Source organism: Triticum aestivum, chromosome 1A (genome assembly GCF_018294505.1).
Source record: "Triticum aestivum cultivar Chinese Spring chromosome 1A, IWGSC CS RefSeq v2.1, whole genome shotgun sequence".
NCBI lineage: Eukaryota > Viridiplantae > Streptophyta > Magnoliopsida > Poales > Poaceae > Triticum > Triticum aestivum.
In genome coordinates, this window is record NC_057794.1 from 478,801,157 (window position 1) to 478,825,512 (window position 24,356).

At 40.5% G+C, this 24,356-nt stretch overlaps 1 pseudogene; it reads right to left on the reverse strand.

Annotated features, from left to right (window-relative positions):
- The window catches only part of LOC123189054 (U-box domain-containing protein 70-like), a 49,912-nt pseudogene extending 39,125 nt beyond the window's left edge, over nt 1-10,787 (reverse strand).
- Nucleotides 10,788-24,356: the final 13,569 nt, after the last annotated feature.

Consider the following 24,356-nt stretch of genomic DNA (forward strand, 5'->3'; position numbering starts at 1 on the left):
TAAATAAACTGTTCAGAATTTGTGAACAACGAGGTAGCAAATCAGCATGCAAATGGCTGGAAAGAGATCTGAAATAGTATAGATGATTACTTGACTAAAGCAAGAATGAGCAACAATGAAAACAAGGCACTCAACATACAGTTACCACCATGCCCAACATGAATAAAAAAGGTACTTATATTTATAATTCCACGTGTCTTCCTACAAATGAATATCATGATGCTTTTTATCTCTTCACCCATTCCTTATACACGATGTCTTGACTCTTGACCAGTGCAGATAGCAGTAACTCATAAACAACAGTTTTATACGAGTATATGGCAATTGAGTTGTAAACAAAACACTGAATTTATGCTCAAACAAATTCAGCATCATTAGATTAGCACACTATGATAATCTTCCCTTGTCATGTTTATGACTTGGGAAGCACATTATTGTCTCAATTCTCCCTATGATTTGTAACAAAATCAGCACTGTCTAATAGCTGCCGACCCTATGGATATGGACCTTGCCACACTAGATTCAAAATCATTGAAAACAACTACCTAGTTCAGTCTTCAGTGTGAAAATTTGGGTAGTTCGATAAGTTTTTCCAAAAGAATATTTATGATCAAAAGTAAATCCAGGAACCATGTCTGCTTAAGGCATAGAGCTTGAAAAAAGAGGTACACAATCAATTATGATATTGGACAAGATGAAATATGGGAAAGGACAAATATAAGATGAAATATGGGAAAGTATATGTTGCTTTAATATACCACAGTGTAGGATTTTGCTGCACTAAGATAATCCTCCTGCTTGAAACTACAGTCTGCAAGTTTCTTAAAGCCTTCCGCTTTAACTTTCCTTTTAGACTCAGGCTCATCCTGAATCATCAAGATATTGAAATTTATGAAGAGTTCAGATGCACAAGAATAGATAGATTTTAACGAACATATTTAAAATTGTGACGTAAAGGTATGGAAATATGGATCTCGTTTATACAAAAATCTTTTTGCTAACATATACAGATAACCATACCAGTTTCCACCCTTACCCACCAGGAAAGTCACATTTTCATCAGTAATAACTGGCAAGATGGTACTGATTTCTAAACTTCAAACTTATACTACATAACATAGATAAAATTTCCTTGTATATTCTTGCGCAAAATGGTATTAAATCTTGAATTGATATTACTTAACAGTTATTTAATTCAAGTAACACGAAATTGTCTTGCATTTGAGACATATTGTTCTGAAAATACTTGGAAAGGCAACTTTGATAATAAATGGCAACTTCTCTTTTCTGTCTTGTCTGGTAGCAAGAACAGAATACTCATTCCCGAGCCCTTGTAATTAATATTGACCCATTCCCGAGCCATTGTCTCTAGAAATACTGGAATAGGTATTTTGACCTATAATCGTTTGTACCAAATCATTAGCCAACAACTTGCTCGTTCAGAATTTTGACCTATAATCGTTGCTTGGAACAGTGGTGTGGCTGTGCCTAAGTAGCTCAACATCTCCGCCTAACACCACATTTGCCAGGCTAGATGGCTTAGTAAACATGCAGTTTGTTGCCAAATTGCCGTGGCAAGGTTGATCACCCCCAGCAAGTTTTAGAACCCTGCTTTGTGGTGGGCTGGTTGTCCTACAATGGTCACAGCACAAGGAGCGAATGGAGGTTGGCACCAAGAGGCTGGAGTGGCTAACCAGTTCCTTAAACAAACACTACATCCATTAAAAAAAACACGTATTGTTTGCTCTTTCCGCTTTTTGGTTTTCGTGATGTTGTTGGTGTCGCCCACTTTCAGATGAGGCCAATATCTACCTACTTTATAATAAAAATTGTAATAAGTTAAGATATACGCATATGCATCTATGATGCAGAGGCAAGGGGTAATAAAAGCTTCCATTATACTAAAAAAAGTTGAGAGAAGAGCGTTTTCTGTTCTCCCTAGAATTCCTAAAGTTTATGTGAGGATTGCAACTTGCTAGGGTTCTAAAAAACATTGCGTGTGTACACCATGTCGCAGGGCTTACTAGAACTCTAGAAAAACAGAACTCAACCAGCATTTAATGTCAAAGAGGTAAATCTTACTTCATCAGGAACAAAACGGTTGGCAGGAACATCCTCCATAATGTAATTGACGAAGTCAGTTGAAACAAGTTCTTCAGAATGGATATTTTCCATAGCATAGGTTAAAGCTCCCATGCGATCAGCACCAGCCTATCACAGAAACAGATGTTAAATGTATGTCCTCAAGATAACCTGGGTAAGTCAGTAATAAAGATTTACAGGGTAGCATTTCAAATTTCTCCACTTTCAGGTATAAATAGCAACCATAGTGTTACCAGTTCAGCACTAATTTTCAACTAGTTCATCTGGTTGAGTTCACTGTCATCATACTTGTGGTAACCACGTTGACCACAAATTCAAAAAATAAATGGTTAATAAAGTGTCTACTTCAAGTGCAACAAATTGTCATTGTGCACAAAACAAAGGCCAGCATAGGACGTAACTCAAAAAAAAGGCCAGCATAGGATGTTGAAAGTTCTCATCTTCAGTGAGAATTTTTTTTGTCATTACATAGAAACTGGACTCATCAAAATTGAAGAACTTGACAAGGCTAAGACGAAGGTACAATACCTCAATCAGGAGAACCATACAGTTCCTTGAGGCGGCATCTATAGCTGCAATTAGAGGTGTCACTAGTAGAAAAAGGGTCAAATATGAAGCACATTAGTGCCGGTTTGAATTTGAGGTGGCACTAATGTGTCCATTAGTGCCGGTTCCAAAGGCTAGGCGGGCGGACATCATTAGTACCGGTTTATGGGCAACCTTTAGTATCGGTTCATGCCACGAACCGGTACTAATGAGGCTGTGTCAAGCTGTGGTCAGGCTGGGGCCCCACGAAAACCTTTAGTACCGGTTCATGGCATGAACCGGTACTAGAGTTTCTTAGTAAGCTGATTTTTAGTCCCACCTCGCCAAGAGAGAGGCAGTACGAGCGGTTTATAAGCCGTGAGTGCAGAGACGATGAAGGAGAGGCGCAATGCTCACTTGCACGTTGCTTAGCTTCAAGCCTTTCGGAATAGCATTGATTGCACGGAGCTATGTGCAGTGCAGCCTACACTATTCCGAAAGGCTTGAAGCTAATTAACCAGCATTGTACCTCTTTTTTATTTTTAATAACTTATTTGAACTCCGAACTTTTTGTGTTCAGTATGCAGCATTCAAAGCGACGTCATCAATTTCCAACATGTTCTGACATCATTTGTTGTTTTTCAATCATTTACCGATTTGTTTAGAGAGCTAAATGACCGTGAAATTGAAAATCACTACAAAATGAACTCTGAAAATATTGAAAGTTGGCATGGTATCATTATTTCACCCGCATAGCATGTGCGAAAGAGTAGAGAGGGTCACGGCAAAAACTGGACGCACTTCGTGTACAAACTGGACAATGTCTTCCGGAGTATCAGGGTTTCAGACAAGAACGCATCTGTTACACGGGCACTTCAATGTATTTTAAACTTATTTGAACTCCAGAAATTTTTTGCGTTCAGTATGCAGCATCCAAAGCGACGTCATCAATTTTCAACACGTTCTAACATCATTTGCTGTTTTTAGTCATTTACCGATTTGTCCAGAGAGCTAAATGACCGTGAAATTGAAAATCACTACAAAATAAACTATGAAAATGTTGAAACTTCCCATGGTATCATCATTTCACCCACATAGCATGTGTGAAAGAGTAGAGAGGGTCACGGCAAAAACTAGATGCACTTCGTGTACAAACTGAACAATGTCTTTCGGAGTATCAGGGTTTTGGACGAGAACTCATCTGTTACACGGGCACTTCAATGTTTTTATACTTATTTAAAATCCCGACTTCTTTTGCGTTCAGTACGCAGCATTCAAAGCGGCGTCATCAATTTCCAACACGTTCTGACATCAATTGCTGTTTTTAGTCATTTACCGAATTGTTTAGAGAGCTAAATGACCATGAAATTGAAAATCACTATAAAATAAACTATGAAAATATTGAAACTTGTCATGGTATCATCATTTCACTCGCATAGCATATGCGAAAGAGTAGAGAGGGTCACGGCAAAAATTGGACGCACTTCGTGTACAAACTGGACAATGTCTTTCGGAGTATCAGGATTTCAGACAAGAACTCATCTATTACACGGGAACTTCAATGTTTTTTAGACTTATTTGAAATCCCGACTTCTTTTGCATTCAGTATGCAGCATTCAAAACGGCGTCATCAATTTCCAACACGTTCTGACATCATTTGTTGTTTTTCAGTCATTTACCGAATTGTTTAGATAGCTAAATGACCATAAAATTGAAAATCACTACAAAATGAACTCTGAAAATGTTGAAATTTGCCATGGTATCATCATTTCACCCGCATCGCATGTGCGAAAGAGTAGGGAGGGTCACTGCAAAAACTGGACGCACTTCGTGTACAAACCGGACAATGTCTTTCGGAGTATCAGGGTTTTGGACGAGAACGCATCTGTTACACGGGCACTTCAATGTTGTTTATACTTATTTGAAATTCCGACTTCTTTTGCGTTCAGTACGCAGCATTCAAAGCGGCGTCATCAATTTTCAACACGTTCTGACATCATTTGCTATTTTTCAGTCATTTACCGAATTGTTTAGAGAGCTAAATGACCATGAAATTAAAAATCACTACAAAATGAACTCTAAAAATGTTGAAACTTGCCATGGTATCATCATTTCACCTGTATAGCATGTGCGAAAGAGTAGAGAGGGTCACGGCCAAAACTGGACGCACTTCGTGTACAAACTTGACAATGTCTTTCGGAGTATCAGGGTTTTGGACGAGAACTCATCTGTTACACGGGCACTTCAATGTTTTTATACTTATTTGAAATCCCGACTTCTTTTGCGTTCATTATGCAACATTCAAAGCGACGTCATCAATTTCCAACACGTTCTGACATCATTTGCTGTTTTTCAGTCATTTACCGAATTGTTTAGAGAGCTAAATGATCGTGAAATTGAAAATCACTACAAAATGAACTATGTTGAAACTTGTCATGGTATCATCATTTCACCTACATAGCATGTGTGAAAGAGTAGAGATGGTCACAAAGAAACTAAATACAAAAAAAAAATTACTTAGAAATAAATAGAAGAAAATAAATAAAGCAGAAAAAATACTATATAAAAATTACTCAAAAATAAATAGAAGAAAATAAATAATGCAGAAAAGAAAAAACTATATAAAAAATTACTCAAAAATATATAGAAGAAAATAAATAATGCAGAAAAGAAAAAACTATAAAAGAATTGTTGGGGCGCTGTCCAGTGGGCCTACCAGACCTAGGGTGTGCAATTTCAGGCCCAGAAGGTCCGGCAGACTCACATGGCAGCGCGCCATAGCTAGGCCGAGAAGCCTTCTATATAGAGGAGTTCGAAGGAGCAGCCGCGGCTGGGTTTATAAACCAGTGCGGCTGCCCTTCGCTCGGCGAGGTGGGACTAAACATTATGCACCGCGGGTGGCAGCGCAACACCTTTAGTACCGGTTCGTGACTCCAACCGGTACTAATGGGGGGCCTTTAGTACCGGTTGGAGCCACAAACCGGTACTAAAGGGGTCCGCTTCTCGCCTCTTGACCTGGCCAAAATTGGCCTTCAGGACCGGTTGGAGCCACCAACCGGTACTAAAGGTCCCTCCTATATATATGGTATTTAGGAAAAATCTAGTTTTCATCCGCGCGCCACCCGTCTTCTATCCAACTAGCTTCATCGCCCGATATCATCGTCGCCGCCGCCGCGCCGTCGCCCATCGTGCGCCGCCCTCGCCGCCCGTCGTCACCATCCCCGCCGCGCGCCATACGTCGTCGTCGCCGCCCCTGCCGCTCGCCGTCGCCCCCGCCGCCCGTCGTCGCCGTCTCGCGCCGCCCCGCCGCGCGCCGTACGTCGTCGCCGCCGCCCTTGCCGCTCGCCGTCGCCCCCGCCGCCCCCGTCATTGCCGTATCGCCCCCGCCGCCGCCCTCGATCGTACACACACACACACACACAAGCACGTACACGCACGCGCGCGCACACACACACATATTTTTTTACTTATTTTCTGTTTCTGTTTTTTAGATTAATGCATGTCAAATTGTTAATGTTTCACTTATATGTGAACATATGTTAGATATTAATGTCATATGTTAGATGAATTAGATATAAATTATATGTTAGATATATATTTAATTTAGTTATATGAGATTTGATTATCTAATTAACATTTACTATATAGAACTAGCTACCTTATTTTTAATAAGAAAATTAATAAAACTAGTTTAGTTGAATTAGTTGAATTAATTAGTTGAACTAGTTAGTTGAATTAGTTGAGCTACTTTATTTACATATATTTTTCGTAAGTGCTTAGTTGAATTAGTTGAGTTAATTAGTTGAACTAGTTGAATTAACAGAACTAGTTGAATTAGTTGAATTAATAGAACTAATAAGTGTTTAATGTTTCACCTATGAACATAGGAATGTCGTGTGACGACGAATACGATTTCATTATGTGCGAATATTGCGAAGACCAGCGCGGCCTATGCGGCAGAAATTTTCTAATTGATGATAGGTGCTTCAACATCAAGCTGGGTGAGAACTTCGAAGTGGATACAATAAGTCAGAACGACAAGTCTTTTTTCATAATTAAACATGACTTATGCTTCATTTGCTTCAACTTTTAATTTTAATTTTTTTCACTATTCTACTAGCGTATCCCCTGCCATGCAAGAAATTTTTGTCTTGCATAAGATAGGTTTCAGTCCTAACAAAATTATGGAGGTAAAAAAAGTTTACTTGAAGACCGAGCATGGTTATACCTTCAACGTCAAATTATACAATGCAGACACATACACCTATTTTGAATGCAAAACTTGGCAAGCACTATGCAAGGCTTATGTATTTGAGCCTGATATGGTTATCACCTTTGATATTCGTCCGAAAGATGATATTGAAGGTAATAGAGACATCTGTGTCGATGTGCAGACGCCTCCAGTTCTACCATTATGTGAGTTTCTCAACTATATTTATGTCTTCGATATTGTTTATTCAAAAAGAGTTGACAAGTAATTTATATTGACAGCTTATTTCCAATCAAGCAAACATGTCCGGCGCTTGGTAGACAGGACCATCCACTGTCCCGGGGCTGAACTAAACTGCGAGGAGACAAGTCATTATGTTTCATGGCTTGAGGATCTTGATGCTGTCAAGACAAAAAAATTTCGTGCACTTAGAAATGTTAGTACTCAAAACGTGCGATCAATAGTGTTCATACTGAACTACAGTCACATATATTTAGGAAAGATGGTAAGATTTCTACTATTTCTCCTGAGTGCATCTTTTGCATACATTATTTTTTAAGCTAAACTTCATTGCTAAGTATGTTACTATATGATGTTCTTTAACAGGGACTCCCGATGAATGTTGTGCCTGATTGGATCGAGACTAAAGGTACCATGAATATTGTTAGCTTACGGCCAAGATATCCTACAATGCACTTTAGTGCATTCAGGATTTCTAATAGAGATGAATGCTTAATAGTAAAACACTGGAGCAAAATTGTGAACAATCGCAGAGAAGTACTAGGGGTAGTAATCAGAAGCGCAACCCACGATTAGGAGACAGGTTCATCTGCATGCTCGAATATGATGAATCAGGAAAGCTATACATGTTCTATGTTATTTTACATAAGAGAGAGCAGCATGAGTGATTAGCTAGTTCATGCTCTTAGTACTTATCCTCTCATGTCCGTATTCTTCGTCCTGAACTTAATCTCAAAGAGTGATTTGCTTTTGTGGTGTTATGAACGCTTATAATATCATTACCATGTTGAACTCGATGATATCTTTACTTCTAGTACAAGTGAATGTTTCTTCTTTAAGCTAGTGTTGATGGTCATTAGATAGCGGTAATGACTATATGATGATTAAGTAGTGGTAATGAGACGACTATTATATGATGATTTTTAGCTAGCTATGAAAATTGTTGTTGGTGATGATATATATGATGCAAGAATTTTTATATTAATATGATGATGATGATAATGAGTTATTATATCATTTATGAAAGAAACCGCAAATTAATTTCAACTAGATGGATTCTAGCTAAGTGATCAAGTATATGCCATATCCATATTACCTCGATCACTTAATTAGGTGATCAAGTATATATAATATGGATATGGCATATACTTGATGACTTAGCTAGGATCCACATGCATCCAGTCAAACTAATATGTGATACTTTCACCTAATGATTTAACAACTCATTATAATGTAAAACAATCACTAAATTAAATTGAAAACATAAAATTAAAGTAAAAATAAAAATAAAACCAAAACACACCCAAACATTTAGTACCGGCTGGTGTTACCAACCGGTACTAATGTCCTACGCGCCCCCGGAGCTGCCTCGTGCCACGTGGTTGCCCTTTAGCACCGGTTCGTGCTAAACCGGTACTAAAGGGGGGGGGGGCTTTAGTGCCCACACTTTAGTGCCGGTTACCGAACCGACACTAAAGGGCCTTACGAACCGGTGCTATTGCCCGGTTCTGCACTAGTGTGTCTTGCCATTTACCAATTTGTTGCACTGGTAAGAAACAAGATATCAGCTTCTATAGTTAAAATGATAATAAAGTGATAACGGCAAAATGTATACATAGAGATCACTAGAATCAAAAATGTTTCAAGGCATTATAAAATACATGAGCACAACTTACTGGTCCAAGAAATTTCATGGCTTACTAGCATCTGATTAAACCTTGATATTTTAGGTGGATAGACAAAATTATATTGTACGAAATATGTAAAAGGGCAATTGCATCAGCAAAGTTTATTTTTAATGTATCGACACTGAAGGGACCAATGGTGACAACAACATTAGTAGAATATTGCATGCATTGACAACAGAACTATTACTAATGCAAGGAAACATATTTAACAGTATAGTAAGGTAAATTTGTTTTCCTGAGCGCTGCAACAACACGATCTTAAGAGCTAGGCAAGGTGTTTATTTAAAAATAAGCTAACAAAGGACCTCAACACTTGTTATGATGGCATGATCTGAACCAGGAGAAGAAGAAAAATATAACCAAGATGTCAAGAGTTAGCTGTTCAAGAGTTATGATGGCATGATTTTAACAATGTGGAAGATTTGGTTGCTTCCCAATGTCAGCGGGTTTGAGAATAGAGGCTGAATTGCCAAGAACTGGTGGATTCCATTCTCCATGAGCCTAGCCTTTGGAAGGAGGCAAGGCCAAGGTGTGATCCTGTTGCGGCACGCAAGTTCTCCTAATGTTGCCGCCGTTTTGATCCACTGTAGGCACCGTTGTTTACTTATTTGGTGGGTTTTTGTTAGCTAGGCCATAGGTTTTCTGCTAAATTTTCGTTTTGCTAGATTTGGCCTTTCAGCCTTTGCTTGTACTTTGCGTCATCTTGACGTTCTCTCTAATACAAAATGACACCTCATGGTTGGCTGCCCCTTCCCGCGCACAATCTGGTATGAGATCCTCCCCTGGCGCCGCTCAACTGCCGCCGTGCCCAACCCGGCGACGCCTTTCCCGGATTGGTGCGACCTCCCTCGACACTGTACCTTCTGCTCTTCACCAAGGTACCACATCCCTCATGCTTCCCACGACCTGGTCGATTTGGAAACACTAGAATAATTGCTTCTTAGACTCGTTGCAACCCTCCATCTCCTGCCTAGTGCATGACATTAAGGACGACACACGCCTATGGGCCAAGGCCGGCGCCAAAGGGATCAACATAGTTATTCCAGAGAGTTAGCATTTTGAGCTTCTGGGCTGAACACCGCAACATCTTCTGCTCGAGCATCTGTGGACGTGCCTTTGTGTGTACGCGGTCCGCGATGCTCACTCCCCCTGTACTTCTCCTAAACTCCTTCTATCAATGAAATGATATGCAAGCCTTTTGCGTATTCACAAAAAAAGAGTACAAAATGACACACATTTGAGCTTAACAAGTAGAAACATACTCCCTCCGTCTCACGCAAAAGGCTTGCGTATCATTTCATTGATAGAACGTTGAAAAATGATCTTATATTACGGGATGGAGGGAGTATGTTAATAGAGGATGAGAAAAATAGCTAATGACTTTTCTTTAGCAGAACACAAGAACAATTAAAGTTTACCATGTACATTCACCTATCCAATATGCGAAACTTAAGGCAGAAACGTATGCACTTATAAACTTACATATGCATTATGGTCCAATAAAATCTTCATAATGTCATCATGCCCTTTAGTAGCAGCGCAATGAAGTGGTGTCCCACAAAAATCTACCTAGTCGATATAAGCTACCGGGTCGATATAGGCTCCGTGAGCAATCGGTTGTTTTAACAGTTTCACAAGCTCCTGAAAAAAGATGCACAAACTTGCTGGATAAGAGAATAGGTATTTCTGCTATATTCTCATTCTGAAAGAAAATGAACTCACGGATTTATTACAGCAGAGAATAGGTATTTCTTGGGACAAGATTTCTCTTCTGAAAAGTGACGACTTGTTCAGTGGACAATCAAATGCAATACGTCCTGTGGCTAGAGGTTTATATTTGTTACCATACGAAATAAAGAAAAATAGATCATAGCATAGTACAACACTAAGCCACACCATAGTACAACTTAGAAATTGAAAAGCCATGAAGAAACATTGCAGCGCACAAATGCAAAACAGAGGCATATGTATTCATAGAAATAGACCTGATACTGTGGCTTGGTGTAAAGGGGAGAGCCCATTGCTGTTGAATATGTTTGGATTGGCACCATGATCAAGAAGATATTTGGCAATACCCGCACGATAACAAACTACCGCAAGAAACAGAGGTGTTCTGCCTGTCAAGAACATAGTAATTTAGCTCGTATTGATGCAAAAGCCTTTCTTGATTTAGGAACGAAATAACATGCTTCTCTTAAAGAGTAACTGTTCGCCCACATAAAAAGACACGGAAGTGTCATAATAGTGCATTATCTTTTCTGAGAGCATTAAATGTAGAAACAGCTACTCAAGAGTATACCCATGGTTCTTTATATTATATACTCCCTCCTTCCATCTATATAGGGGCTAATGCGTTTTTCAAGGCTAATTTTGATCAAATATTTTTTTTTGACCCGGGCCATAACCCCTTTCCATTAAAGATATAACGGAAATACAAAGTTCACCACACAAGACCCAACAAAACGAACTACAACATAAGGAGACTAGAAAGGGGTAATGCGAGATCAACGCATCACTGGGAAACCCGCTACAAGCACCCGTCATCGAGCAGCTCATCGCGGGGCGAAAACCCAGTGACACCTATCATCACGCAAAACCACTAGACCTAACAGAATCAGGCAAACTCCAGCAGGAGCTAAAACAGTCTCACAGAGTCCACATCACCATGCCCTTGGGGCAAAAGCACTCGCGCAGGAGTAGAGCTTAATAATATATGACATGCAACTTACACAAAGCACATCGTTAAATTCGTGTGTGAAAGGAGCTTTCAATGATATAATTTTTACATTGTGCATGTCATGTACTATTAATCTTGTCAATAGTCAAAGGCGGTATTCAAAAACGCATTAGGCCTTATATAGATGGACAGAGGGAGTACAATAGAAAAGGGAACGAGTTATAACAAAACACGATAGAAAAGGGAACAATTTATATGCATCTGTTTGAAACGTAATTAATTCAACCATGAAAAGATCCTCGATGGGACCGACTTATAGAATATATCAGCCATGCATATGTTGGATTTTGTTTGCCCTGATGCATATGTAGCATATTACCTGAGGTATCAAGAGCATGGTCTATTTCCATACGAAGGTATATGGTCAACTTTTTTTCTTTCTAAAACAGGCATGGCACAGAAATATCTTAGCTAGCATTAAGGAGACAAACTGGTGGGTAGCAAATATGCAGAGCAACATAGATGTTATATGATCATTGCTTCGTGAGTGAGCAATAGCTATTTCCTTAACACTACCAGGCATAAGCTTAGGAAACCCAATCGACCAAAAAGATCATATAAACAACAATTATTTGGAGGACAACCAACTTTGTTCAGCATCGGCCCGCCGCTTGAAATATTCTGTTCAGCATCGGCCCGCCGACTGCGGAACGAGAAGCAGCGTTAGCGTTTGGGGCTGGGGTTCGCACTTAGCAACGAGATATTGGGGTTGGGGCCAAGGATGAAATGTGAAGGAGACGCTTACCGATGGAGCGAGCGGGTGTGAGCGGCGGCTCCATGGCGTTGATGGAGAGTAGGAGATGGTAGGGCTTTTCGTGAAGGAGGAGCGGAGAGGGTAAGTTTTGCTTTTTAAAAGGAGGGGAGCCGAGAAGGCAACGACGAAGACGAAGTGATCCGCGCGAACGGAGAATGTGGGCGGAGTCCACTCCCCGGCATTGAATTGTACTACCTCCGTCCATTGGTCCTTTAGTATTGTGTGACAAACTTTGACTATAAATTTAATTAAAAATTAATAATGTATGTCATCAAAAATTATATCCATGGATTCGTATTTAAACATAGTTTTTAGTTATATTATTTTTGGTTACATGCATTAACAAAGTTAGTTAAATGTAAGGTCAAAATTTGACACAAAATGTGAAAGGGACCGATAAACCATGATGGAGGTGCGGCTATGCCAACATCGACTCCCGAGACATATGCTCTCCAAATTAGAAAAATGTTTAAAAATAAATATTCAAATATGTCAGGCTGGTTATAGTGGCGAATTACTAGTCTATGTTACTACCTAGTTGGGAGTAGAATAATATATGTGTGATGTCATACAACACTTCATTTATTAGGTTGTAGACTCATCTCGTCTTGGGTATGTGATGTTACCCATAATGTGAGTAACACATTACTTCCTCCTTTCTAGTTTAAAGGGCTCATCTAAAAAAATAGATTTCCATTATATTAGGCTCACTTTGAGTCCAAATAAGTTAAAGAGCTTTGGGCCTCACATCATATTTAAGAAAAGAAAGGGAATTAGTGGTCATGCATGCATCTTATTCTACATGCACCATGCAAGTCCAATGAGAAGGATGGTGCACTTATTGCTTTGGAAGTTGAATAAGTGGGAATATTTCATTGGGCAGTTTTGTAGCGACAAAACTTGTGTCATCCACTCATAATGTATCTTGGTTGATGAGATTTCAGATTTGAGCCCAATAAACCGAAAGAGGAAGAGTGGGAGTATGTTACCACATGCCTCTCTTTCCTCATTAATAACTTGTCACATCATCTATTTTGCCTTGATATACATGATATTACCACTCTCACTATGGGTAGTCTCAAAATAATCTGAAAAGAATTCTATTGCAGTTGTTAAGGCGGCCAATGGCGGGGATGGGGTCTCGGTGCCTTACCTTCTGCTAGTAGTTTAGATTATGAATTCTTTTTCTCGCAAGGCCGACGTTCGAGTGGATGGCTGAGCTTCATCTTCAAGCTGGTCTTTCGGGTTGACTATGAGATTATTATTTCTCGTCATGTGTGCGCGACGGCGAGATTTGGTGTCAGGTGCTTCAGATCGATTGAAAGGTTCAATGATGATGACTACGGCTCTAGAGTGCTGGTCCTTGGGGCATATACACGAAGACTTTTCTATTGCCATCAACAAGGTCAAAATCCGGCTTTGGTAGGGGAGTGACGACAATATCGCGTCAGTGGCTCGTTCTGACGACGGTAGTGGCCATTCAATAATGTTGACTCCTCGATGTATTCTTTTATGTTTGGGGTGTTTTGCACTTTTTATGAACCTTTATAATAGATTCGGGTCTTTTAAAAAGGCCCTCATATGCCCAGAATAGCATTAAGCATCATTTGGAACTTTGGAAAAATTGTACTCCCTCCGCCACGGTTTAGAAGGCGCACTTCAGTTCTCATGCATTTTAAGAATAGGAGAGGATTAAGGCGTGTAGGCATTTAATGTTGAGTTAATTAGGCCGTTTTGAGACACGCATGCTGCATCCCATGCATGCGGTCATTTTCCTCCACCACTGCATGCGCTAGGACTGCTTATTGACCGGCTATGGGGCACATTGCGCATTAATTTCTTCACTAATTAGGTGTCATAGTTAACAACCGAGGCTATTTTTCAGTACATGGTACAACCAATCACTAACCACCTTGGTCCTAGAGATTTTTCCAGCGCACCCTATAAACTGTGACGGAGGGAGTAGTAAACTGTTAGGCTGGTCATAGGTGGGAGTAACTTAGACTACTAACATGCATATGTTACTAGTCTATGTTACTATCTTCATAGTGGGTAGTAAGAGCATGTATAATAAGGTATAGTCATCAGGCTGTAAGGATTAAACTATTATATTTTTGTTGAGTTGGATGAGAGAGAATAAGAGAGAGAAGAGAAGCGGGCTGCAAATTAATAGCCGGTTGAAGCACGGGCTCCAAGAAACAATGTGAGGATGTAAGGTGGACCATGTATTAATAAAGTACTACTTCTTAGCAACTTGCTAGTATACTGTTGGCTATTAGGTCGACTATATGTGACATGGCAACTTCATATAGCCGGTAGTTGGCTATACTATTAACCATGCTCTAACATATGGATGATAACATGCAAGCCATCATTAATTGAGATATAGACTCATTTTACCTCGGGGTGTGTTATGTTACAACAACATATTATGTTACCACAAGCATCTCTTTCCTCATTAACTCCATGCCACATAAGCAATTTTTTCTTGGGATGTGTTATGTTACTACCTAAGTTCCTCCCACTATGGCTAGCCTTAGCCCAAAACAGGCGTGCATGTGCCAAGTGGTTATCGAAGCAATCAAACGTGGGAGCATGGCAAGCTATGGAACAATGGTTCATGAAATAAAGGAACGTTCATCAGCTTTTGTTTCTTATTTTTTTAGGCACGAGTTTAGGACCTCGAATGTCGAGGCTCATAATCTTGCAAAGTGTGCTCTTTTATGGGGTTGACCGTCATACTTGGTTAGGTCAACTCGATCACTTTTTTTCATCCCTGTAAACACTATGATGGCATAATAAAAGCTTTGCGAGATTGCCTAGAAAGAAACTCTAAGCCATAAAAAGTGAGAGAAACTCTAAGAAAATTCCTTATAAGGGCGTACACTAATACCATTTGAGACAACCACTAAAAGTTTCGGGGCTAGGGTGACTATTATTGATATCTATATTATGAAGATTGGTTTAAGCATCTTGACCTCAGTGCGAGGGGATGAGTTGCATGTTATAGGCAGGAGCGCACCTCCTTGTAGCGCACACATCGGAGAGATTACAATCTTGGGGAGGAAGAGAAGGAATAGAGATAACCGGTTAGAGGAGATAAGCCATGCAACAACCTGCCGGCACAATCTCTCTTAACAGATTCAACTACTCTCAAACTACTCATGTAATCTATCTCTATATATCACGTTACATGAGACAACATTGTTTAACACCCTCCCTTAATCATAACTTGGTCAAGTTGAGATTACGCTTGAATTATTCTAAGCTTCTTGTGGGCAACACCTTCGTAAAGCCATCTGCAACTTGATCTATGGAATGGACAAACCAAATTTCCAATCTTTTGCTAGCAACTCTTTCTCGGACAAAATGGAAATATATTTCAATGTGTTTTGTTCTTGCATGAAAGACTAGATTTGCAGACAAATAGGTTGCACCAAGATTATCACACCACAGACATGGAGCCTAAGTATGTTTATACCAAGTTATATGAGTATGGACTGAGCCCAGATGATTTCTATTGTTGCATTTGCCAATGCTTTATATTCTGCTTCTGTGCTTGATCTTGAGACAGTGGCCTATTTCTTTGCACACCAAGATATGAGATTAAGTCCAAAAAATACTTCACAACCACCCATTGACCGTTTGTCATGAATGTCTCCTGCCCAGTCAGAGTCAGAAAAAACACTAACAAGGGTAGCTGAAGACTTGTTGAAAGCAAGACCAACATTCATAGTATCTTTCACGTATCTTACTATATGCTTTGCAGCAGTCCAATGAACTGTCGTAGGTGCATGAAGAAACTAGCATACTTCGTTAACAACAAATGAAACGTCAGGTCTTGTAAGGGTCAAGTACTGAAGTGCACCTACTAGACTTCTGTACTTGGTACCATCTTCCTGACTCAAGAGCTCTCCTTCTGCAAGGGATAGCTTCTCAGTGCTGGACAAAGGGCTGGTGACGGTTTGCATCCCTGGAGTCCAACTCTTTTTACAAGTTCAGTTGCATATTTTTCCTGGAAGAGGTGAAGTCCATCTCCATGTTTCTTTACTTCAATACCTACGAAGTAATGCAAGTCTCCTAGAGCTTTGAGTGCAAATTCATAACCCAAGTCTTTCAACAATCCTGCCACTGCATCATCAGATGAGCTTGTAACAATAATATCATCAACATAAATGAGAACAAATATGGATGTTCTTGACTTATTGTAAATGAACAACAACATGTCAGACTTGGAGGGAACAAAGCCAAATGTCTGCAGTTTCTGGCTGAGATGAGAGTACCATGCCCTAGGAGCTTGTTTGAGTCCATATAGAGCTTTGTCAAGTTTGCACACATGAAAGGGAAAGTTTTTGTTTTCAAACCCAGGAGGTTGTTTCATATACACTTTGTCTTCCAGAACACCATGAAGGAACGCATTCTGAACATCTAGCTGTCTGAGACTCCATCCTCTAGAAACAACAATAGACAAAATGAGTTGAATGGTGGTAGCTTTTACAAATGGACTGAAGGTGTCCTCATAATTTATGCCATACCGTTGCTTGAAGCCTTTTGCAACAAGTCTAGCTTTATGTCGATCAATTGTTCCATCAGGTTTTCTTTCGATTCTGAATACCCACTTGTAGTCAATGAGATTTTTACCTTGTCATGGAGGAACTAGGTGCCAAGTTTGATTTTTCTGAAGTGCCTTACTGTGTATCACTGAGTGCTTCTCCAAGGGTTTGTGGTTCACCTGTAAAACATGCTAGACCAAATTTGCTAGACCAAATTTGAGTATATGCTTATAATTAACAGGATGGATTACCCCTTTCTGCAAACGTGTACGAGGTTGCAGCACAGAAGATCCAGGAGCCGCTGAAGAATTTGCACCAGCAGTTCCCCCAGTCAACCCCGAGGCGAATGTGCCAGTAGATACCACGATGATGGCATCTTCTGTGGCACCAGGAGTCGAAGCAACAGTGGCCTCATGCGTAGAAGATCCAGGCGTTGAAGCGGGCTCCCGTGTTGAAGCCGGATCCTCGCAGGATGCTGAGCCGGTCAGGGAACCGGACTCCCTGTTGAAGCCGGATCATCGCGGGATGTTGAGCCGGTCAGGGAACCGGACTCCCGCGTTGAAGCCGGATCCTCGCGGGATGCTGAGCCAGTCAGGGAACCGGACCCCGTGTCAGCCAATATGTGAGATTCCACGTCGGTCGGTCCAGTTGGCTGATGCGGACGACGCTCGTAGCACCGAGGCGTGATACGTCTCCAACGTATCTATAATTTTTGATTACTCCATGCTATATTATCTACTATTTTAGACATTATTGGGCTTTATTATCCACTTTTATATTATTTTTGGGACTAACATATTAACCGGAGGCCCAACCCAGAATTGCTGTTTTTTGCCTGTTTTAGGGTTTCGAAGAAAAGGAATATCAAACGGAGTCCAAACGGAATGAAACCTTCAGGAACGTGATTTTCTCAACAAATAAGACTCAGGAGACTTGGACCCTACGTCAAGGCACAAGAGAGGAGGCCACGAGGTAGGGGGCGCGCCTGCCTACCCTAGGCGCGCCCTCCACCCTCGTGGGCCCCCTGTTGCTCCACCGACGTACTCCTTCCTCCTATATATATATCCACATACCCCCAAACGATCAAATATAGAGCCAAAACCCTAATTCCACCGCTGTAACTTTCTGTATCCACGAGATCCCATCTTGGGGCCTGTTCCGGAGCTCCGCCGGAGGGGGCATCGATCACGAAGGGCTTCTACATCAACACCATAGCCTCTCCGATGAAGTGTGAGTAGTTTACCTCAGACCTACGGGTCCATAGTTAGTAGCTAGATGACTTCTTCTCTCTTTTTGGATCTCAATACAATGTTCTCCCCTTCTTTTGTGGAGATCTATTCAATGTAATCTTCTTTTTGTGGTGTGTTTGTTGAGACCGATGAATTGTGGGTTTATGATCAAGTCTATCTATGAATAATATTTGAATCTTCTCTGAATTCTTTTATGTATGATTGGTTATCTTTGCAAGTCTCTTTGAACTATCAGTTTGGTTTGGCCTACTAGATTGATCTTTCTTGCAATGGGAGAAGTGCTTAGCTTTGGGTTCAATCTTGCGGTGTCCTTTCTCAGTGACAGTAAGGGCAGCAAGGACGCATTGTATTGTTGCCATCGAGGATAACAAGATGGGGTTTTCTTCATATTGCATGAGTCTATCCCTCTACATCATGTCATCTTGCTTAAGGCGTTACTCTGTTTTTAACTTAATACTCTAGATGCATGCTGGATAGCGGTCGATGAGTGGAGTACTAGTAGTAGATGCAGGTAGGAGTCGGTCTACTTGTCTCGGACATGATGCCTATATACATGATCATACCTAGATATTCTCATAACTATGCTCAATTCTGTCAATTTCTCAACAGTAATTTGTTCACCCACTGTAGAATACTTATGCTCTCAAGAGAAGCCACTAGTGAAACCTATGGCCCCCGGGTCTATCTTCATCATATTAATCTCCTACTACTTAGTTATTTCCTTTGCTATTTACTTTGCCTTTATTTTACTTTGCATCTTTTATCATAAAAATACCAAAAATATTAGCTTATCATATCTATCAGATCTCACTCTCGTAAGTGGCCCTATAGGGATTGACAACCCCTATTTGCGTTGGTTGCGAGGATTTATTTGTTTTGTGCAGGTGCGAGGGACTCGCGCGTAGCCTCCTACTGGATTGATACCTTGGTTCTCAAAAACTGAGGGAAATACTTACGCTACTTTGTTGCATCATCCCTTCCTCTTAGGGGAAAACCAACGCAGTGCTTAAGAGGTAGCAAGGCGCGTCAGAGAAGCGAGTCGAGGGGCGCCACTTGGCACCTGGCAATTGGTGTAGGTTGGTGGAGGTCGCCGAACAACTAGGCTCGCACTGCGTGAGTGGCTTAGAGCAGTCGACGCGTGCGCTGGTGACAGTGTCCTAGACTAGGGGGTACTCACCACGTCATCTTCTGGCCAGGTGGATCGGGCTGAGGACCCCCATGGTGGTCCACTATTGGGCCACTTCGGTCAGCCCATGACATATACGAGGAAGATTCCACAAGACTTGGTGATCAAGACAAGGACTCCTCTCCACCGATGTAGTTGACTAGGACTCTTGTTATCCTAGGCCTCCAGTACATTATATAAGCCGAGGCCAGGCTAGTCGATAGATCATTGTGACATCAACACAATCTCATTCACCTAGCCTTAGAGTTAAAACACATCTGATGATCTCAAGGTAGATCAACTCTATACTTGATACATCTTCATCAATATAAACAAGAGCGCGACGTAGGGTTTTGCCTCAATCAAGAGGGCACGAACCTGGGTAAACATCGTCTCCTTGTTCCTGTTACCATCTGTCCAAGATCCACAGCTCAGGACCCCCTACCCCGAGATCTTCCAGTTTTCACACTGACACTGGTGTTTTCATTGAGAGTTCTGTTGTGAGATCAACGAGAAGATCGATGGCTCATCTGCAGATTGACATTAGTTTTTTCTGGACAGCAGATTTGTGTTCGCCATCCCCGCTACCTCGAGCGTTGATTTTACGATTGCTTAGGTGGAATTGTGCGGAATTGCATCTAGAACAACCCTGTAAAATTTTATCGCGTTCCAACGGAGGAATCTCTAGCAAACTCCGATCTACACGAGCCTTGTTGAATCTAGACGAGTTTAGGGCGAGGAGTCTAGCATCCAACTCAGATATCCTTTCGAAGGTCCAACCATTCAACGGCCGCGGAATTCCTATATCTATCACCCCTCAAAATTTCAGCTTGATCCGACCATTCAAACTCCAGGAAGCGTCCGATGAGTGCATCAATTTTCGGATCTGTTTTCTGCGCGAAAACGAAACCGACCCGAGTTCATGTTTCTTCATGAACGAGATATTGGACATCCTTTTTAGAGGAATTTTTTAGGGTATTATTGTGTGTTGTTCTCAAACACGTGCCCATGAATTTTGGGTCTTTTCCATGGCAATCTTCACCATCACGCCGGTGTCAAACCAGCCCGACAACGTTGCTCTACGGATGCCAACCTGCATCGGCGTCGACTGCGCCATTGCTCCATCGAGCCAACGACAACCACCTCAGATCATAACCTCGGCGAGCCGACCAAGAGTTCGGCATCGCAAAGGCAAGATAATTGCCAAGACAACATTGTCGCTCCACGGATTGCACGGGTCGGGCGCGCCGGTGATACATCTCCAATGTATCTATAATTTTTGACAGTTCCATGCTGTTATATTGTCAATCTTGGATGTTTTATAATCATTTTATATCATTTTTTGGTACTAACCTATTGACATAGTGCCAAGTGCCAGTTGCTGTTTTCTACATGTTTTTTACATCATAGGAAATCAATATCAAACGGAGTCCAAACGCAACAAAACTTTACGGAGATTTTTTGGACCAGAAGGAACATAATGGACCTTGGATGTGCCTGGGGGTGCTCCGAGGAGAGAACAACCCACCAGGGCGCGCCAGGAGGCCCAGGTGCACCCTGGTGGGTTGTGCCCACCTCGGGTGCCCTCCGGACCGCCTCTTTGCTCTATAAATACCCCAATATTCCCATAACCCTAGGGAAGTCGACGAAATATTCATCCAGCCGCCGCAGACTCCAGAACCACCAGATCCAATCTAGACACCATCTCGGATGGGGTTCACCACCTCCATTGGTGCCTCTCCGATGATGCGTGAGTAGTTCTTTGTAGACCTCCGGGTCTGTAGTTAGTAGCTAGATGGCTTCCTCTCTCTCTCTCTCTCTCCCTCTCTCTCTCTCTCTCTCGATTCTCAATACAATGGTCTCTTGGAGATCCATATGATGTAACTCTTTTGCGGTGTGTTTGTTGGGATCGATGAACTTTGAGTTTATGATCAAATCTATCTTTTTATATCCATGAAAGTATTTGAGTTTCCTTGATCTCTTTTATGCATTATTGCTTATAGCCTCATATTTCCTCTCCGATATTTGGGTTTTGTTTGGCCCACTTGATCTATTTATCTTGCAATGGGAAGAGGTGCTTTGTAGTGGGTTCGATCTTACGGTGCTTGATCCCAGTGACAGAAGGGGAACCGACACGTATGTATCGTTGCTACTGAGGATAAAATGATGGGGTCTATCTCTACATAGATAGATCATGTCTACATCATGTCATACACTAGATGCATGCTGGATAGCGGTCGATGTGTGGAGTAATAGTAGTAGATGCAGGCATGAGTCGGTCTACTAATCTTGGACGTGATGCCTATATAATGATCATTGCCTAGATATCATCATGAGTATTTGAAGTTCTATAAATTGCCCAACAGTAATTTGTTCACCCACCGTTTGCTATTTTTCTAAAGAGAAGCCACTAGTGAAACCTACGGCCCCCGGGTCTCTTTCTCATATTATTTGCCTTTGCGATCTATTTTCCTTTGCTTTTATTTTCAGATCTATTGAACCAAAAATACCTTGCTGCAATTTATTCTTATTTATTTTATTTTGGCGTCCGATCTATCAATCTATTACAACTTTATCTCACATCTGTTTGCCTATCTTGAGGCGCCGTACCCGGAAGGAATTGACAACCCCTTTAACACATCAGGTTGCGAGGATTTGTTATCTATGTGCAGGGGTTGTTTACGTTGTGTTGCTTGGTTCTCCTACTAGTTCGATAACCTTGGTTTCATATCTGAGGGAAATACCTACCTCCGTTGTGCTGCATCATCCCTTCCTCTTTGGGGAAATACCGACGTAGCTGCAAGCGACATCAAAAGGAATTTCTTACACCGTTGCCGGGGAGGATCTTCAACATATACCAGGTTCCTAATCACAAATCTCATCTCCTCGTAATTTATATTATTTGACATTTGCCTCTCGTTTTCCTCTCCCTCGCTTCACAAAAATTTACCGTTTTATTCGCCCCTCTTTTTTCGTTCGTCGTTTTCTTGTCAGATCTATCCTTTGCTTGAAATCATGAGTGATTTCGGTATGGCACCAACAGATGATGGCCTAACTCCTAAGATTGGATGTATGGTCAATCTAGATGCTAAAACTTTTATCTTGGGGCAAGGGAACATTATGGGAAAAGAACGTATCCAAGAATTTTTCAATTGTGTTGGGAATCTAAGTCTTGAAGATGCTCCTATACTTAAAACCACTAGATCTTATGCAGATGCTATTTCAGCACTAGTTCTGAAACTTGAAAGTAAATTTATTCGTACCCATCCTACTTTGCAAAGATTTTTTTTGAGCTTCCCGTTATAAAGAATCCCAGGGCTAAAAATTTGGCCACCCTTGTCCTTATGAATGAATTTGATTACATAAGACGGGAAGCTAGGGAAATCTTTGATTTTTATGGTATGAATGGTGAAAAACATGTGATAGATGAAATTCTTTACAATAGTGACTATGCTTTAAGACATTGGCTTGGGGATAATAAAATCTTCGATGAGAATCTTAAAAAGGAAGTCCCCGTTTTAGATATAACCCAACAGGTTTTCAATAATGTTAATCAACATTACTCTTGGATTGTTGCGAGGAATCAAAAAGGTTATGATGAACATCAAATTAGGAACGCTAAGGTTTCTATGGATAATATGTTTTATGTTGTGTTTACAAAATCCCATGATGAAAAAACCTCTAAGAAGGTTAAGAACAAGGATGACAAAACTTAGATCCTTGCTTTATGCCTAGCTAAGGGCGTAAAACTATAGCGCTTGTTGGGATGCAACCCAATGAATAAAATTTATTTTTGCTTTTTGCTTCTTGTTTTTGAGTGTTAGCACAATTATGCTACTGTTATGATTGTGTTTTTATGTTTTAATTAGTGTTTGTGCCAAGTACAGCCTTTAGGATCTTCTTGGGTGATAGTTGTTTGATCTTGCTGAAAAAACAGAAACCTTTGCACTCGCGAAAATAATTCTTATTTTTAACCAGAGAGCGATAAAATACCAATTCCTTTTGCAGTAGATCAATATACAAATTTCTCAGGTCATCCTATTTTTTCAGAATTTTTAGAGCTACAGAAGTATTCGAAATAGTCAGATTGCTACAGACTGTTCTGTTTTGACATATTCTATTTTCTTTGCGTTGTGTGCTTGTTTTAATGGCTCTATGGTTTTTTTGATGAGTTTTTGCCATAGAAAAGTTGGAATACAGTAGATATAATGCAAGAACAAAATATGAATTGGTTTGATAAAGCACTTATAATAGTGATTTATTTTCTTATACTAACGGATCTCATGAAGGTTTTGTTGAGTTTTGTGTGATTGAACTTTTCAAGTTTTGGGTTATCTTACAACGGATGAAGGAATAAGGAGTAGAAGATCCTAAGCTTGGGGATGCCCCGGCATCCCAAGCTATTATCCAAAAATGAGCAACCAACTAAGTTTGGGGATGCCCCCGAGTGGCATCCCCTCTTTCTTCTAATGACCATCAGTATTTTACTCGAAGCTATATTTTTATTCGTCACATACTATGTGTTTTGCTTGGAGCGTCTTGTATGATATGAGTCTTTGCTTGTTTTATTTTGTGTTTTAAGTCTTGATCCCTTGCTGGACACACCTATTTGAGAGAGCCAAAATTATGTCATGACTTGTTAGAATTGCTCTCTTTGCTTCACTTAAATCTTTTATGAGCCATGGACTTGCTCTAATGCTTCACTTATATCTTTTTGAGCACGGTGTGATTTAGTATTTTTGAAGAAATGCTATCTTGCTTCACTTAGATTTATTTGAGAGTTAGTAAAATTTTCAAGAAATTCTCTCTTGCTTCACTTAAATTAATTTGAGAGAAGAATATTATGCCCATGATCTTCACTTATATTTGTTTGAGCTTATGAAAAGCAACACATGAAAATTAGTCCCAAAGTGATAGATATCCAAGAAAGATATAATAAAAACTTTCATGAAGATCATTGGACAAAATAAACTTGATTCTTAGTAATAGTTTTGAGAAATGATGATGTGATATGTGAGTTATGTTGATGAGTAATTATGCTTTAGTAAGAATATTGGTGCTAAGGTTTGTGATTCCCTATGCAAGCACGAAAGTCAATAGTCATGCAATGAAATTATATCCTACTTATGGT